This window comes from Myxocyprinus asiaticus, chromosome 22, assembly GCF_019703515.2.
Source record: "Myxocyprinus asiaticus isolate MX2 ecotype Aquarium Trade chromosome 22, UBuf_Myxa_2, whole genome shotgun sequence".
Classification (NCBI taxonomy): domain Eukaryota; kingdom Metazoa; phylum Chordata; class Actinopteri; order Cypriniformes; family Catostomidae; genus Myxocyprinus; species Myxocyprinus asiaticus.
The window spans coordinates 45,773,171-45,789,352 of NC_059365.1; positions in this window are offsets into that span (position 1 = coordinate 45,773,171).

The window sequence follows — 16,182 nt, forward strand, 5'->3', positions numbered from 1 at the left end:
CCTGAGTATTAATAATGAGCGGACATGGTGGTCCGTAAACTGTACAAGCAAAACCTTGAAACACAAGAATAACACACTATAATATTCTATCTCTGCCCAGACGTAAACCTCTTACTTGAATCGCATGAGGACACAGGTAGAATGTGTTTTCCTCCGTCCTTTAACTTTAACCCGGTTCCTTGAGGCTCATGTGATGACGGGAGGCCGTTTCCTCGCTCTGTCGGCAGGCGGTACGGCTGTTGATTGTTGGCGGGCGGTACGGCTGTTGATTCTCGGCGGGCTGGCGGAGAACTCAGAAATGTCGACTTGATTGAAGATGGAAGAGAAATCTTTAATCTCTTCACTTCTGTAGGCCAACGGATGAAGATGCGAATTGCTCGGCGGTCTCCTTCAGATCCGTTAATGTTCGGTTGAACACAGAGTAATCTCAACTCGTCCAGCGAGATGGAGATTATATGGCTACAGTTTCAAGTCGGACGTTACTTCCTTGTGCCACGAGGTTGCACTTGAGAGCAGCAAAAAACTACATCTATATTCGGTGAACAAAGCGAATTCTGGATGCATTTCAGAATTATTTCAACTCCTGATGATGTCATGTTTGAGGGACGTTCTGTTGTGTGCCTCATCCAATAGGAGTTGAGAGCTCGATCCTTTAGAGAGCAAGGCTTCATGGATCTGTAGTCTGTTTTGGACTCCCTTTGTTTGACTTTGGCGCGATTTTTATCAGTAAAATTTATGACTTAGGAGGTGGGGGCTTGAGTTATGTTTTTACGACTGTGTTAGGCCTGCCTTTGTCTTCTATCTGAATACATGAGGCCCAACAGTATGCAACGGGCATGCAGCCGCCGGCTCATGGACGGGCCCGCAGCTGCGTTGGCACATCAACTGCCTCGAGTTGCTGGCAATTCTGCTCACCCTGCAGAGGTTTCGGCCGTTGATCCAGGGCAAGCATGTGTTAGTTCGGACAGACAACACGGCAATGGTAGCATATGTCAACCATCAAGGCGGTCTGCGCTCCCATTGTATGTCACAACTCACCTGCCGTCTCCTCCTCTGGAGTCAGCAGCACCTCAAGTCGCTGAGAGCCACTCACATCCCGGGCGACCTCAACATTGCAGCAGACGTGCTGTCATGGCAGGTTACCCTCAGGGGAGAGTGGAGACTCCACCCTCAGGTGATCCAGCTGATTTGGAGTCAATTCGGGCAGGCACAGGTAGACCTGTCTCCCAAGAATCCTCCCACTGCCCACTCTGGTACGCCCTGACCGAGGCACCTCTCAGTATAGACGTGCTGGCACACAGCTGGCCCCCTGGACTTCGCAAATATGTGTTTCCCCCAGTGAGCCTACAGACCCTGTGCAAGGTCAGGGAAGATGAGGAGCAGGTCATCCTGGTAACACCCTACTGGCCCACCCTTCTCGGACCTCACGCTCCTCGCGACAGCCCCCCCCCCGAGTAAGGACCTTCTTTCTCAGGGACGGGGCACCATCTGGCACCCGCGACCAGACCTCTGGAATCTCCATGTCTGGCCCCTGGACGGGACATGGAAGACTTAAGCGGCCTACCACCCGCGGTGGTAGACACGATCACTCAGGCTCGAGCCCCCTCTACGAGGCACCTGTATGCATTTAAGTGCCGTCTGTTTGCTAAGTGGTGTTCTTCCCGACGCGAAGACCCCCAGAGATGCGCAGTCGGATCGGTGCTTTCCTTCCTTCAGGAGAGGTTGGAAGGTTGGCTGTCCCCCTCCACCTTGAAGGTGTATGTAGCTGCTATAGCGGCACACCATGACACAGTGGACGGTAAGTCCTTAGGGAAGCACGACCTGAACATCAGGTTCCTGAGAGGCATCAGGAGTTTGATTTCTTTCAGACCGTGGCTCGTTCCCTCATGGGACCTCTCTGTAGTTCTTCAGGGTCTACGGAGAGCCCCCTTTGAGCCCTTGCAGTCAGCTGAGCTTAAGGCATTCTCTTTGAAGACTGCCCTCCTGACTGCGCTCACTTCCATCAAGAGGGTAGGAGACCTGCAAGCATTCTCTATCAGCGAAACGTGCCTGGAGTTCGGTCTGGGCTACTCTCATGTGATCCTGAGACCCCAACTGGGCTATGTGCCCAAGGTTCCCATGACCCCTTTTAGGGACCAGGTGGTGAACCAGCCCTGACGTTGCTGTGTCCGGTGCACGCTTTACGCATCTATTTGGATCGCACGCAGAGCTTTAGAGTGTCTGAGCAGCTCTTTGTCTGCTTTGGTGGACAGCGGAAAGGAAGCACTGTCTCCAAGCAGAGGATCGCCCACTTGCTCATTGACGCCATAACAATGGCATATCACGCCCAGGACGTGCCGCCCCCGCAGGGCTATAAGCCCATTCTACCAAGGGTGTAGTGGCCTTCTGGGCCTTGACCAGTGGCGCCTCTCTAACAGACATTTGCAGAGCAGCAGGCTGGGCAACACCCAACACCTTTGCGAGGTTCTATAATCTCCAGGTGGAACCAGTTTCGTCCTGTGTAGTGGCACGCACAAGCAGGTAAGTCCGGGACAGCTGGCCGGGTGTATCACTTGTGCATAGCGCCTTTCACCTCCCCTGAGCTGAAGATGTGCGCTGTTGACTCCCAGTAGTGTTCGCAAACTGTGTTCCCTGGATGATTTCCTCCGAGCCCTGTGGCAGACGAGTTTGCGGAGAAACTCGTTGCCGGCTCAGTACATGTGCTAACTAAGCCCTGTACTGGGGTAGGAGCTCCACATGTGGTGGTTCCCCATAGGTAACCCGATGCAACATATATCTTCCGCTAATTCATTTCCCTGTTGGTAAACTGTGTCTTCCTTAGGCAGAGGCCCCTCTGCCCCAGTCACCATGCTCGTAGAAACTCCTCCTCCATAGGGTAGGACCTACCATGGGACTTCTTGACATGACATACTTCTGACAAAGCTCAGCAAGACCATGTGACGTATTTCCACTCAAAATACCCCCTCTCTCTGGGTGGGGTGTGGTCTCCGCGGTGTCTTCCCCTTGGGAGTGACACCCCCCCGACTAGACCTGGTGGCCCCAGTCGGTTAATTCCTTTTTTTTTGGGGAGAGGAAAAAAAAGAGGATAAGAGGCCATGACTGGGCTAGCCTGTCTCTATCTTTTGGGTAGTCGACTTGTCCCCAAAGGGCCGTTTGACACTCATAACAGCGTTGGGGGAGGTTACGTGTCGGCCTGGTGCACTGGCTACGAGGCACACAGTGGTCTGCCCATCACACACCGCCAGTTCACGTAACACAGTTCAGCCAGTTGCGGCGTTTCGTATAGGGACCCCTAGTGTCACTACATCGACACAAGGTCGAGTGAGTGACAGATAGGGAATGTCCTGGTTACTTGCATAACCTCCGTTCCCTGATGGAGGGAACGAGACATTGTGTCCCTCCTACCACAATGCTGAACTACCCACTGAAATGGCCGGGACCTTGTCTCAGCTCCTCAGCATAAAACCTAAATGAGTGGTTGCATACCAGCTACATTTATACCTGTATGTCCGGGTGAGTGGTATGCAAATACCACTCACCAATTTTCATTGGCCTTTTTTCAAAGACCAGAGGTGTCTCGGGCTCCCAAGAGTGACCCCTAGTGTCACTACATCAACACAATGTCTCGTTCCCTCCATCAGGGAACAGAGGTTACGCAAGTAACCAGGATGTTTACGAGCGATGTTGGTAGATGGGCTTCATTACATTTATCTATGACTGGGAAGGTTAATGTTATTCAAATGAATTGTATTCCAAAATTCAACTACCTGCTACAATCTCTCCCTATAGATGTCCCCCTCTCTTATTTTAAGCAATTTGATAACATATCGAAGTCCTACATTTGGAATGCTAAATGTCCCAGATTACATTTCAGTAAGTTATATAGGCCGATTGACAAAGGTGGGCTAGACCTAACCAAGATTTTGTTTTATTATTATGCTTTCGGTCTCAGACATATGGCTCATTTGTCATTTCCACCCGAGAGAGCCCCTTCCTGATTTTGTATTGAACAGAAAGTTCTTGCCCCTATTTTGCCATTGCAAAGCCTTTATATCAAACTAATCGGAGAAATTAAGTTACACCCCTTTATCTCGCATTTGCACGCGATATGGACAAAAGTGTCCAGAGTGTTTAATTCTGACATTTATTTAAATGTTGCTTCGAGCATATGGCTGAACCCACAGTTATATATTAATAAGTCCCCTTTGTGCTGGACAGAGTGGATTGTGAGGGAGGTTAATATGCTCGGTGACCTATATGAGAGCGGAGTGTTGAGATCCTTTGAAAATATGGTTCAATATTTTGGGATTCCCAGGTCTCAATTTATTAGGTATTTACAGCTGCGCCACCTGCTTTGTACTATTTTTGGGAGTAGCATGCACCCCCCTAAAGCAGCAGATACTCTGGGAGTGGTGATTACTGCTTTTGGAAAAGGTCATGAGGCATTAGTGTATTACTCTCTGCAAATTCAGAGTCTGGGGGATGGAGCTTTAACTTCTCTCAGGAGATTATGGGAGAAAGATTTAAACTTGGTATTGGAGGAGGGAGTGTGGGCTAGGATTCAAGTCTACATCTAGAGATGCAAGGGTGCGCTTTATGCAATTTAAGATTTTACATAGATTCTATTGGACCCCCTCTAGATTGTATAGGCTTGGTCTTAAAGACACACTCACATGCTGGCAATGCCAATCAGAAGATGGGGACACAACCCATGTTTTTTGGTGGTGTTTAAGATCCAAGAATTCAGAGTTTTATGTGTGACATATTGGGCATTCAAATTTCATTTTGCCCCAGACTCTGTATTTTAGGCGACGGGCGGTCATTAATATAGGGGATAAATGCACAAAATATTGGGTCCTAGCCAGTGTTATGATTGGCATACAGACCATTCTTAGGGGATGGATGTCGGCTGGAGCACCCTCATTTCAAGAGTGGTACACAGAGTTGGGCAGGGTAGTGGCATTCGAGGAGATCTTATGTAGAAGGCTAGGCAACTTAGATTTGTTTAATAAAAAATGGGGCTGCTATTTGGCCTTTTTGGAGGGCTCTCGGGGAGGGGCAGTGGAGAGGTATGTGCAATTTTAAATGTGTGTGATTTATTATTTTTTATATATATTTTTTTCTTTTTTTGTGTGTGTAACTCAAGTTGTGACCACAGGGATATTTGTTGAGGGTCAAGGTGAGGTTGGGATTCTGAGGGGGAAAGGGAATATTGGGGTTATAGTTGATTCTATGAATATATGTTTTGCTTTTCTGTTTGAAGTGTGTGAATCAATAAAAAGTGTTAATCGGAAAAAAAAGAAGGAATTTACAGCCAGATCTTGAAAATGTTATTTAAATACCTCTTTTAATGTAATTAAATACTATTTTAATGTAAATAAACACACTGTTAACCGTTTTGTTTTTACATGCTAACATGTTACAGTAAAAGTGTTAGGTAAGATAAATACGGATAAAAAAGTTTGGCCCCAGTTCAGTTTATAAATCCCCAAGATTATTTACTTATTTTAAAATAAACATATGTTACGAACAAAAACAGTCTCAGAGTATATTTTCAGCCACAACATTAAAACCACTGACAGGTGAAGTGAATAACATCGATTATCTCATTACAATGGCACCTGTCAAGGGGTGGGATATATTAGGCAGCAAGTGGGGTGGGGTCAGTTCTTTAATTTAATGTGTTGGAAGCAGGAAAAATGGGCAAGCATATGGATCTGAGCGAGGATCTGAGGCCAGATTATGATGGCTAGACGAATGGGTCAGAGCATCTCCAAAACGGCAGGTCTTGTGGGGTGTTCCCAGTATGCAGTGGTTAGTACCTACCAAAAGTGGTCCAAGGAAGGACAACCGGTGAACCGGCAACAGGGTCATGGGCGCCCAAGGCTCATTGATGTGGGTGGGGAGCGAAGGCTAGCCTGTCTGGTCCGATCCCACAGAACAGCAACTGTAGCACAAATTTCTGAAAAACTTAATGCTGGAAATTATAGAAAGGTGTCAGAACACAGTGCATCGCAGCCGGGTGCTTGTGTGTCATTTACCTGGGGAAGAGATAGCAGCAGGATGCACTATGGGAAGAAGACAGACCGGCAGAGGCAGTGTGATGCTCTGGGCAATGTTCTGCTGGGAAACCTTGGGTCCTGGCATTCATGTGGATGTTACTTTGACATGTACCACCTACCTAAAGATTGTTGCAGACCACGTACTCCCCTTCATGGCAATGGTATTCCATGATGGCAGTGGCCTCTTTCAGCAGGATAATGCACCCTGCCTCACTGCAAAAATTGTTCAGGAATATGTGACGAGGTGGAGGGCGTGACCGGGCTGTGAGGGTGCTGAGTAACCTAATCAGCTGGGAGGGGGATAAAGACAAGCTGGGGGTGCCAGTTCGAGAGAGACACACATGGCCGCTGTGTGTGTATGTTTGTGTTTTATGTTTTGTTTTGATTCTTTTATGTCATTAAAGTTATGTTGACTGTTCTGCCGGTTCCCATCTCCTCCTTGCCCACCCTGAACCCGTTACACTGGTGCCGAAACCCAGGAAGGAGGAAGGATGTGCTGTCATGGAGACCTCGCCGCTGCCATCCTCCAGGGAGGAGCCGCGGCCGTCCACCAAGGGACGGAGGAGTTGCTGCCGGTAGTCAGAGGAACCGCTGCCATCCGCCAGGAAGGGGAGGAGCTGTTCCATTCACCAGGAGTCGGAAGACTCGCTGCCGTCCACCAGGGGAGGAGCGGCTGTCATCTACCAGAGGGCGGAGGAGTGGCTGAGGAACAGGTGACGGCGTGTCTGGGGACCGGCGGGCAAGTTTTTCTCTCTCTCTTCTCTCTCTCTCTCTCTCTGTCTCTCCCGCTCACTCTTTTCCTCTCCTTTCTCCCTCCCCTTGTCTCTCCCAGGGCTCCAGAGAGGCAGGAAAGACCTTCCGGCAGAACGACGGCTGGAAGGGCAACACCTCCCCTCCAGGAAGTGAGGGGAGTACATTATGGTGAAGGTTTCCCCCAGCCTGAATCGGGTGGTGGAGGAGTGTGACGAGGAGGAGGGCGTGGCCGGGCCGTGAGGGTGCACGGCCGGTGCTGAGGCACCTAATCAGCCAGGAGGGGGATAAAGATAAGCCAGGGCTGCAAGTTGGAGAGAGAGAGAGAGACACACGTGACTGCTGTGTGTGTTTGTCTATGTGTTTTATGTTATGTTTCAGTTCTTTTGTGTCATTAAAGTTATGTTGACTCTTCTGCCGGTTCCCGCCTCCTCCTTGCCCACACTGAACCCATTACAGAATGATTTGAGGAACATGACAAAGAGTTTAAGGTGTTGACTTGGCCTCCAAATTCCCCAGATCTCAATCTGATTGAGCATCTATAGGATGTGCTGGACCAACAATTTTGATCTATGGAGGCCCCACCTCGCAACTTACAAGACCAGATACCACAAGACACCTTAAGAAGTCTTGTGAAGTCCATGCCTTGATGGGTCAGAGCTGTTTTGGTGGCACGAGGGGGACCTACATGATATTAGGCAGGTGGTTTTAAAGTTGTGGCTGATCGGTGTATATATATATATATATATATATATATATATATATATATATAAATGGGGAAGTGACCCAAGTAAGCCCTTCCAAATCTAAGTTTTATATGTTTTCTTATAGAAATGTTAACAGCCTTACAATAAAGTGAGTATTAAGTCAAAGATGAATCTCTCATCTAAACACTCATTGTGGTGATGTGGGCATGGCTGAGCGATATCTGTAGAGAGAGAGGCCTGGAGAAGGAGAACGGTAAGGATTGACACTTGTGGGAAATTATCCTGGAAGGGGATAAACCGGCGGGTGAAGGTAAGGTGTGTGCACGGGGATATTAACAAGTACCCTTTAGTGCTATTCAATTCAAAGGGCAAATGCATAGAATAGAGGGGGCGGTTACTCCCCGCCTCACCCATCCACGAATTTTGGGTACGAATTGGCTGGAATTTACAACTTTGTTGAGGGGAATTTGTGTGGATGGGTCCTGTAACAAAGTGTATCATGTGTGGGGTGCGATTCACTGGCTGGGGAGGCGGTGCCGGGGCCGTCTACTTTGGCTCAATTTCAGGATGATGCAAGGGAGGATTTAGTATTTAGAGGATTCCCTGCAGGAAATTTCCTTCTGGAGCAGACGTGAGATGAGACCCTTAGGCACGCCTTTGACCAAGTGAAATTAATTGATGGTCAACGCCTCCAGCCAGACATTGCACTCTCATACCCGTGTTTTTCTATTATTAAGCATCGGTTGTATTGAGTGATGCAGGATGCTCAGACAAAGGAGGATACAACCCAGTTGTTAATACTGAAGAGCCATTGGGAAATGCCATTCCAGACGGCTCATCATAATCCGTTGGCAGGTCGTTTAGGGCAAGAAAAAACACTAAACCATATAATGGTCCGTTTCTATTGGCCAGACATTCGTGGGGATGTTTTCAGGTGGTGTGCGGCATGCCGTGAATGTCAGCTGGTGAATCTGCCAGTCACCCCAAGACCGGCATTGCACCCACTTCCATTGATCAAGGTCCCATTTTGAAAGAATTGCCATGGACCTTGTCGGACCATTAGAGCGGACGGCACGCAGGCATCGCTTTGTGTTGGTTCTGGTGGACTACGCAACGTGATACCCGGAAGCATTGCCTCTGTGCAACATCTCAGCACGTAGTGTGCGGAGGCACTCTTCAGAATAATCTCCCGAGTGGGAATTCCGAAAGAAATCCTCACTGATCAGGGCACGACGTTTATGTCACGTACACTATGCGAATTGCATGAATTAAATCACTGCATTGGGGATTAAATTGATTCGGACCAGCATTTACTACCCCCAAATGGACAGCTTGGTTGAACGATTTAATCAGACACTAAAGAATATGATTCATAAGTTTGTGCATGAAGATGCTCAAAATTGGCTCAAGCCCCTATTATCTGCAGTACGAGAGGTCCCGCAAGCCTCCATGTGGTTCTCCCTCTTTGAATTACTGTATGTGCATCGACCGCGAGGCCTGCTAGACGTCCTATGGGAAAATTGGGAGGAGGGACCTTCAAACAGCAAAAACTAAATTCAATATGTTCTTGACTTGAGTGCAAAACTCCACACACTGGGGCAATTAACACAGGAGAATTTGCTCCAGGCTCAAGAACGTCAAAGCCGGCTGTATAATAGGGGTACTCGGCTATGGGAATTTGCACCAGGAGATAAATTCCCCACAACAAGCTCTAAATTACTCCCCAAGTGGCAAGGGCCCTTTGAGGTCACACGATGAGTCGGGGAAATTGATTATGAGGTTAAACGAAGGGATAGAGGCGGAGCACATCAGATTTACCACCTCAATCTCCTAAAACCATGGAGAGAGGTGGTCCCCGTGACTTTGGCGATGGTGGTTTTGGAGAGGGAGGAGCTCAGACCGGATGTGAACTTAAAAGTCACTGATCGAATAACCCCGGTCACTTGCGGAGACCACCTCACATAATCACAAGTCACGGAGGTTGCCAGGTTGCAAGGAGAATTCTCTGACGTGTTCTCACCTCTCCCGGTCATACGAATCCATAGAGCACCATATCGAAACGACCCCAGGGGTAGTGGTACACAGTCGTCCCTACCGATTACCCGAGCACAGAAAAAGTGGTTCGGGAAGAATTAAAGGCCATGCTAGATATGGGGGTATTAGAAGAATCCCACAGTGACAGGGCCAGCCCGGTGGTGTTGGTTCCGAAGAGTGACGGCTCGGTCCGATTCTGTGTGGATTATAGAAAAGTCAGTGGGGTGTCTAAATTTGATGTGTACCCAATGCCTTGGATTAATGAACTGCTCGATCAGTTAGGCGCAGCTCGCTTTTATTCAACACCTGGATTTGACAAAGGGATATTGGAAGATCCCCTTAACTCCAATGTTCTGGTAAAGATGGCATTTTCCACACCATTCGGATTACACCAATTCATGATGCTTAGTTTCGGCTACGTTTCAGCGGCTCATGGACCGAATCCTCAGACTGCACGCTGCATATCTGGATGATATCATTATTTGCAGTAATGATTGGCAGCAGCACCTGCAGCATTTGAGGGTTATCCTGACATCGTTGAGACGAGCGGGACTTACGGCAAACCCAAAGTATTGCGCAATTGGGCGGGTGGAAGTTCGGTATCTGGGCTTCCACTTGGGTCATGGGCAGGTGCAGCCCAAAATTGATAAAACCGCAGCCTGCCCAAGACCTAAGACCAAAAAGGAGGTGAGAGAGTTCCTGGGGCTTGCTGGCTATTTGAAGCCAGAGAGTTTAATTTGTTTACTTTAATTTGTTTTCTTTTTGACAGACCCCTTTTGCATGAAGAAATTGCTGCAGTGCATGCTGGGAACATAACTGTTAATTTCAACAACAGTAGACAGTATGTAGTTCTGCAGTTCTATACTGTAGCTGTCAAAAACTGTATTTTGCTGTTAATTTCAAGAACGGTAACACACCGCATTTGTACAGTAAAATGCTGGCAACCATAGCTGCCAGTAGTTTACTGTTTTTTTTACAGGATTATTTTTTACAGTGTAGATATTGCATCTAATGTAAACAAATATTAATTACAAATATCTACCACAAACAAAATTCCTAAACATCTCTACAAAAAAACTGAAAAAACTGAACAGAACCATTGTTCCCCCAACAAGCAAAAGGGGCCTCTGTTAGGTCTGTCAAAAAGTGTACAAATTAAACTCTTTTTTTATTTATTTTTTTAATTTTTTTTATTTAACGTGATTATAACCCACAATGCAGTGCTATACTGTTATTTTACTGTGTACAGGTTGTTGTTTTTTCATAAAGAATACACTGTTCAATCCTGGCAAAATTGTACATTTAATATGTACATTGCTTCAAAGGGAGGGTGGGGGGTTAAAATATATATTTCAAAATGCCACTATAGCTTTCACCAAGATGATATCATTATTTTAAATGTTCATTTCCCTTAATGCCTTGCATAGAACAGCTATTTACCATAAAACCGTCACTTCACAGTGAGCCTGCTCTTGATCTCCCAGAATGCAAAATTTTTAACAGCAAACTATTGTATTTAAGAATCACAGTAGACTGTTGTAGGAATTTGGCCGTAAATTTACAGTAATTTTTTACAGTGTATTAACCACCCCTGAACATCACACGAAATCAAGCAAAGTGTGATTGGTCTTTTAGTTTAATATTTGAGACAGTCCTTTCATACTCAAGTCAAGACATTTTTATTTGTGTAGCACTTTACACAACACATAATTTCAAAGCAGCTTTACAAAAAATGTATGACGTAACAGAAAATTATGCTGTAATGATTGTAATGTCTTAAAGTCCTCATTGAGGAATTTAAATGAAAACTGAAAATCCTGCATTAAAAATTATTTGTCTTTAGGCGACTGTAGCAAGGAACACAAAACTCAATAAGATTTTAGTTAATGGAGAGAAAAAAAACCTTGGGAAAAACCAGGCTCAGCTGGGAGAGCCAGTTCCCCTCTGGCTAAGAGGAGAGTACCAACAAAAAGAATGTTAACAGTGTATGAGAGCTGTTGTACGCAGAAAATATTCCCGGTTCTGTGAACAGAATAGCCCAGAATTGCGGGTACTCCATACTGGTGAGTACCGGCCTACATCAAGCACTGCTGTGTTGGCCTATGATACCCTTAAACTTCTACCTTTGGACAACACTGGAGCTGTGCATTGTGTTTTTGATGTGAATGTTTGTTTGTGTGCAGCATTGGGGTAGCTGTATATGCAATTATGTGAGGTCATGTGGCTTAATCAAGACAAAATGTTTCCATCATGCAGAAACTTTAGTATTTCCTGACCACCTCTGTGATCCTTACGGATGAAATTATAAAATTTCCAAAGTAATTATAGAGACACACAGTCACAGATGTGCTCACAGTCTCAGGTCACAAAGTGCACATGAGTCACTGCAATATCTAAACAGATGAGTCATAAGCAGCTAATGAACTTAAACATTATCAACTGTGAATTGATGTTAAGACTAGACCTGGAAAATTTTACGCATTAATTTCTAAAAATTAACACAATTATTGTGATATCCATTTTTTATTAACTTCCTGAAAGTTAACTAATGTTCATAATTTTGCCATACACCACTATAATGATACAGTACAAAACCCTTCCCTTACACTTACAGATACATTATACAAAGTAAACATAAAAAAAAACAACAACAAAAAAAACTAAACAGTTCATTAATAATTTTGACATACTCATTACATGTTAAACCATCCAAATCCATTTTCAGATTCACATAGTTAACTTCCCTGTACATAAAATGGATTCCATATTTTCTGTGGAAATTTCTCAGATTGTCTATCCATATTTTTTTCTGGGCGGTTATATGATAAAAGTTCATTCCACCATTGTGTTCTTGATGGCCTTTATTGATTTCCAGTTTTGTAATATACACATCTTAGCAGCAGTTTTCTTACTTTCCATATCAGCTTCACCTAATAAACTGAAGTCTCCCAATAAAACATTTGATCCATTACTACAAAATACTTCAAAGTTGTTGACATTAATGCAAACATAGCATTCCAGACTGTTTCCAATTTTTTACACTCTCAAAATTCCGCATTCAAGAGATTGCATTGTGGACATCTTGAAGATATATTTGATGTAAACAATTACATTTTGTAGGGAGTGTAATGTGTGAAATGTATTAAGTTAAACTGTAGTAGTTTATGCTTTGTACTAAATAGTAATTTCTGAGAATTAATTAATATTTTTTCCCATTCTTTCACTGAATATGCACATTGCATCTTATTTTCCCAAATTGTCTTTCTTTGTAGATCATTCAAATCAAATCATTCCCTAGCAACTTTATATATCTGGGAAATAAATTCTTTAACAGTATCTCTGGTATCCATCTCTTTTTCTATTACAGTGTACGTCAAAATTTTTACGTTTTTAGCTGATTGAGCAACCCAGCTTCGAATTTGTAAATATTTAAAAACATGATTATCCACCTCATTATATTTATTTTTTAAACATTCAAAATCTAAAACTTTCACTTTCGTTGCATAAATCACACACAGTGTTAATGTCCATAGTTTGCCATGTCATTGTAATATTATCTATGGGGATATATAGTATTCCTACTTTAACCCACAATACTGTGGGATATACATTGTAAAATTGTCAAATCTAAACAGTTTATTATAATTTCTCCAAAACCTATATTAGTGGAATATAATCTTGTTTTTAGACAGATTACACAATTCCTTTTGGGATTCTATATACAAAATGGACTACAATAGAATATTTATAATTTGTTGTTCTACATGTGCATAAGAGGGTGAAGTCTCATTCAATTTAAACCAATGCCAAATGTTACAAAGATGACACGTAAAATAGTACAATTAAAAATGTTGTAAATTTAACCCTCCTTTTTCATATGGGGATTTTAATATTGACAGTTTTACTTTGGGTTGTTTCTTTTCCCAAATAAACTTGGCTAACATTCTATCTAGTGTTTTAAACATAACAGCATACATAAATACATGAATTTAGGTAATACTGTCTTTTAACATTATTAACTCTTTACAGTATCGCCGCTCCCTACATGCATACTACGCAGACTGCGTAGGGCACCAACTTCCTAGGGGGGCACCATCTTACCCTAGGGGGGCACCAGAAACTCCACCGGCTGCCCTTACTCGCACATTATACGTTATTCAAGGAACCGTAAAGAAGTCGCGGCATACTGATGATCACCTCGTGCTCGCATCACGCCAAACAACACCCCCCTCCTCCACCCCGCTCGCACCATGCATCTGCACATATTTTACAAAAACTTGTCCTAAATTCATTTGATGTAATGTTTCTAGTAAGAAGTCCCTTTCAATCATATCAAAGGCTTTTTCAACATCTATTGAAATAGCATAATGTTTCTGCATTCTTGAATGAATAAATAACATGTAAAAGCTTTCTAACATTGTCCGAACCTTGTCTTCGGTGTATAAATCTGGTCTTCATGGACTAATGCTGGCATAGTGTTTTCCAGTCTTACTACAATTAATTTTTAAAAGATTTAAAAATCCACATGAAGAAGTAAAATGGGTCTATACGAACCACAAATATTTTAAAGGTTTCAAAAATAAATTTATTGGTGCCATTTCTAATGTTTGGGGTAATTGCCCTTCTTGTAAGGATTCAAGTAACATATTTTAATATGGTTCACACCAGTGGCGTGCACAGACCTCAGTAGGGACCGGGGCGAAAGGATAAAAAAGGGCAATGATTTAAAAAAAAAAAAGATTTTTGTTATTATTATTATTATTTTTTAAAGAGTAGCACTTATATACTTAACTTATTCTTTGCTTTTTGAGTATTCAAGCATTTTTCTTGTATTATAAACATATTATTTCCATTATTTCCTTTTTGACAAATAATAGCCTATTCTGTTATATTCCTAACAAAAAGCACCATATTTTACACTTTTATCAGACATGGTCTGTGATAATCCCATGTTTTTAACATATGTCGTAGTAAAACCATGGTATTTTTTGAAGTATCTTGGAGAACTATGACGATATCATGAAATATGAATATAATCATTCAGTACCATGGTTACCCTGGTAATGGCACAGTGTCTTCTTTTATAGGACTCTAATCTTTTTCTTGTGTCATTACTCTTTTCACTTCTCTCATCTCTGCACCCTCACTTTATCATTTTATCTCTGCTGCTTCCATTCTGACCTTTGAATGGATAGCCCACATGTCCAAATATGGTAATACCATGGTATTTTTCTGAAAGTGATTAGTCTACTAGTTTAAACAAAAACCAAACTGGCTTTGCCTGAATCAGACAGCTCCTTCAGTTAATGGCAGTATTCTTTATAAGACATATTACATTTCTATCACTGAAAACAATGTGACCACTCCCATTATAATTAATAAAGCTGTCTTACATGGCAGGTGTGCCATGTGATGTCGTAAATGCGGTAGCAATTGAGTATTAATCTGTTGATGAACTTACAAACACAATACATAGAGTGGACATTTTATCTGACCTGTGTTGGTTTTCATTTATAGTTCTGCATTTGTGTGTCTGCGTCGTTCAGCCAAAATGCTAACAAAATTTTTTGATAAATAAAAGCAATGCAAGCAATGTAATTTCTGGATTCAAAAGTATTTATTAAATTATTGTAGCATCAAAAATAAGTTCAAAGTATGTAAACATGTTAAGTTACATATTATTTATTATTCATGTTGCAGAAAATAAACAAGGAACTGTATGCTTGCTTTTGAGTCGCTTAAATAGTAATACATAAACATGTTTTGGCATACGTTTGACATTCCATGCTGAAAAAGAAAACATCAAAATAATAACTTCTCGCCTCAATAACACAAAATTGATGTCATTTTAAAGACTTTACAATGCATACAGCCAATATAGCAACTCTTACGAGGTACTTTTTTAATTTGCTGACAAATTAGATGTGTTCCATTTCCATTTTTCTAACTTATTAGATATAATTATTTACTCTACACAAACAATCAAAAATATGGTCAAATCATTGTGCTGATCGGAAAGTTTGTGAGTGGAATGCAAAACATATTATTTCACTCACATATCAAGTAATGGCCTGGAGAAAAAAAAGCTTTTAGAGTTTATATGCTGTAAAAAGATATCTTCTGTCACGTTTCGCTTGTAACTTCATGAAACAAACAAAAAAAAAAGAATAAAAAAACAGCTGATGCTCCACAATGCCACTTCGATGCTCCAGGCTGAATTAAAAACAAATTTTTTGATCCCTCAAAGGGCATTGCTGCAGGAGGGGACGCCACTTGAAAGCCTGTTCCAAACAAAAGTGAGAAAATTAATGGGCCCTTCCATAAGATGAAGTGCACATTCATACAGTTATTCCGTGTTCCCTTCTGAGTACCCACTTCATGGGCTCTGCACTTTGGAGTGCGAAGGGCATAGGGAGGATCACTTGCGATTAGAATCTGTCCCCGATTTGCTGTACTGCACACTGTTAAAGGCACCTCTGCTTAATTTTCTTTAATATCCCCGCAATTTACAAAGAAACCTCATAATAACACATTATTACTGTTATTGTGAGATTATTACGAGATTTAAATTTAGTTTTATTTAACTATTTTAATCATTAAAATGTCTACTTTTTTTCTGGATGACCAGA